Source organism: Nicotiana attenuata, chromosome 12 (assembly GCF_001879085.1).
Source record: "Nicotiana attenuata strain UT chromosome 12, NIATTr2, whole genome shotgun sequence".
Lineage (NCBI taxonomy): Eukaryota > Viridiplantae > Streptophyta > Magnoliopsida > Solanales > Solanaceae > Nicotiana > Nicotiana attenuata.
Window position 1 is genome coordinate 36,837,700 of NC_032000.1, and position 3,539 is coordinate 36,841,238.

Consider the following 3,539-nt stretch of genomic DNA (forward strand, 5'->3'; position numbering starts at 1 on the left):
CATGGCATTATCCTATGCATAAGTAATGCATAGAAAACCATGGCATTAGTAATACCAAGGCCTTAATGCATGCATTAGCATGGTTAAAGACAAAATTATCCTTAAAGTCCCTTAAAGCTAGAAAATATGGAGGGCATTTTTGTAAGCAACTATTTTTCTTAAAAATTATGCAATGCATTATAATTTTAATATACCACACCAAACAATAGATAAGAAATAATATTTGCATAACTAATGCTTGCATTACTAACACATGCATTACTAATCCATGCATTACTAATACACCTTATTCTGCACTATTCTTATACACCCTACCAAACGACCCATAACTTTTTCCATAGCATCATGAACCAAATCAGTGCCCAACGATCTAGCCTCACCGGGATCAAACCAACCAATCAACGAATGACACCACCTCCCATATAAAGACTCATACAGAGCTATCTAAATGCTCGACTGTTAGATGTTGTTGTAGGTGAACTATACGAGTGGTTAAAACTGATCACATGAACCTCGAAAATTGATAACACAAGCACGTAACATGTGCGCTCGGACTGTTCGTCCGTCTGAAGATGAAACACAGTACTCAGCTCGATCAGCATGCTCAACTCACACTACACTACTTTTGGTAACAGGTTTTAGTAGTTGTTGTTAAATCAAGGTAAGGCAAGGTCCATCTCGGACTATATTTATTTACACCAATACAAGACAGTTCTTGTGCAGCTTCCCCGGTAAAATTTGAAAGAATTGAATAAATTCCTTTTGTAACTACTTAGGGTATGTAATTTTTAGGTTCTACTCAGTAAAGATATTGGACACTCTATTTATGGCTGTCTAGCCTTCAAGTAGGTATGGAAGAATTTAGAGTTTGCATCCCCACATGTGATCTAACTAGCTCTAGATTTATGTCATAGTACCTTTTCTTGTATGGCTTCCTATTTCTGTAGTTCTATAATAATTTCCTTTTCATCATTTATTAGTTAGGGATTGAACAGGTTAGCATTAAGACCATTATGCACATCCTTCAGTTTCACATGCATATTATTTAATTTGTTCTCTAGAGAGGAGAATTCTTTTATCATGCCTCTGGTTTGCATCTCAATCTCTTTTAGTTTTCTCCAGATTGCAAACATAGTATGAACTGCTTTGGATTCCTGTGTGTACATGTTGTTTGAAACTCTCTTGATTCAGTAGAACATGTAACGGTCTAAAAGATTGTTGTCACTTTAGTATCAAGTACAATGGTGGAATGGTCTGAGCATTCAGGGTTCATATATATAGCTTCAAGACATCCAAACTTGTGAAATCATTCTACATTTCCAAAGACTCAGTCAATATGGTTTTATATTCTTTTAGCGACATCTCTTCTTGCACCAAGAGTAATTGCAACATCTTCTAGTAATTTGGCCTAACCCAGATCATCTATATAGTTTTGAAAGTATGCAGTTTCATTGATAAGGACAAATGCCCCATTTATTCTATCTTCCACAATTATTAGAGTGTTGAAATCACCTAGTGTAAGCCAAGGACTACTTAGGCTACGTTGTATAGCTCTCAGTTGGTTCCACGGTCCCTTCCTATCTACTACGGTATGTTGTCGATAGATGAATGAAATATTGCCGGCAAATGATGATTTTTTATTTGAGGCCCAACAATGTATCATTTGGGAAGATACCATTTCCACTACTACATCACCCTCTTATACTTTCCACCCAATCCACATTCGACTTAGGAGCATATTCATAATTAGAGCAGAATTTCCAGTCAACCCCAAAAGCTCTTTTGTGTCTTTTTAGCATTGTTAACCTTTACTCTAGTCTCAAGAATACCTAACATCAACTTTATTCTTAAGCAAAAAGTTCTTGAGTTTTTGTTGCTTAAAGGGCCTATTGAGCCCTCTGATATATTCCAGAAGCAGATGATCATAGGGATGGGTTTGCCTTGGGAGGTAACCCTTGACTAACCTTAGCTCCTCTAGCTTCTCTCTGCATAGCTACAGTGCCGGTTTTTCCCTTATCTGGCTTCTTTGGAGACTTGCCCTCTTGTATCCTCAATGGTTCAAATTGATTCATAGCTTTCAGCAAATCATAGTTGACCAGAAAGTCTGGTTCAGTGTCATCCTCCTAGTGAACATCACCTTGGATAACTACCTGCTTCCCATTTATTACAAGATGAGTTTGACCTGGAGGTTCATGTATATCCTTCACTTCAGCTTGATTGTAGTTCTCAGAGTCTTGCTGCTTAGTGTCAACTGGTTCTGTCTGTTTAGCTATCCATTCAGTTCTAGTCTGCTTCTTCTTTGTATTTCTTATTTGCAGGATGTATCTTTTCAACATAATTATCCTCTTTTTTGCATTGCCCTGAGAGGTGACCAAATTGATGGCAGTCGAAGCAGAGTTTTGGCTTCCATTCATAGTCAATGCCTGCTCCCAAATGCTACCATCTGGTCGTTCAATTAGCAGCAGCACATCAGATAGTACTTGGGATATATCTAACTCCACAACAACTCTTGCATATGATACTCTTTCACTATAGGCAGTCAATTTATCTCTGCAAATTGTTTTGCTTAAGCTTGCAATCCTTCCTAAGTTTACTTATGTCCAGTAATGAAAAGGAAGACCAGGAAGTATTAACCAGAGAGGAATAACACACATTGGTTCGCTTTGGATTTGGAATTTTGGCTTCAGCCTTTCAAAATCATAGGTCGGTTATTGAATGTGTATTACCATTCTGCAGAATCATGGCCTTATCTTCCTTTGTATCAAACCCATATGAAATACCCATCATCGTGCAGAAACACCTTCGAAGTAGCTACTGATTCTGCGGTCGGTGCATATTAGCAAGCCCTAGTGTATCATGCGCCGAGAGCACAGACTATTATTGTTAATTTCAAAAAGCAAATTAGTTCTCATATATTATGTTTTATTAACGCAATACAAGCTCCATGAATACGATAATTCTTGTCACCACAAAATTGCATTGTTTACCCTGGAATCCGGATAACAATTGAATTTATATGGAGTTTTAAGGATCCGTGAACTAAAAGATACAAAAGGTTTGGATTGAGGAAAATAAAAGATAAAGACTCAACAATTGCTGCTAAAGTAAATAATCGCAGAATATAATATTGCTTAGAACAATTGTGCTTGATAGCGTACAAGAATTGAGAGAGATGGTACCGTAGTGTAATGGTTTCCGATCCCCTCTTTATGGGGTCTTCTCCCCTTTTATACATTCTGATTAAGGGTAAAAATAAGGTAGGCAAATTAATTACATCGTGGATCCCTGTAATTACGCCTTAATGGCCTGAAGTGGTTGAGAAAATCACGTTTGGGCGAGATATCCGGCGACGCTTGGTTATCCGTTACGAGTCCGGCTTCCGACCTTGTGTGTTTCTCCATCCGGTGGTGACTCATATCGAGCTCTGCAACGGTCTCGAAATGACTCGACCTCGGTTGTTGACGTGGCCGTCGTTCTGACTTCCGGCTCAAAGCATCGGCCACTACATTAGCCTTCCCCGGGTGATACAGGATAGTAAT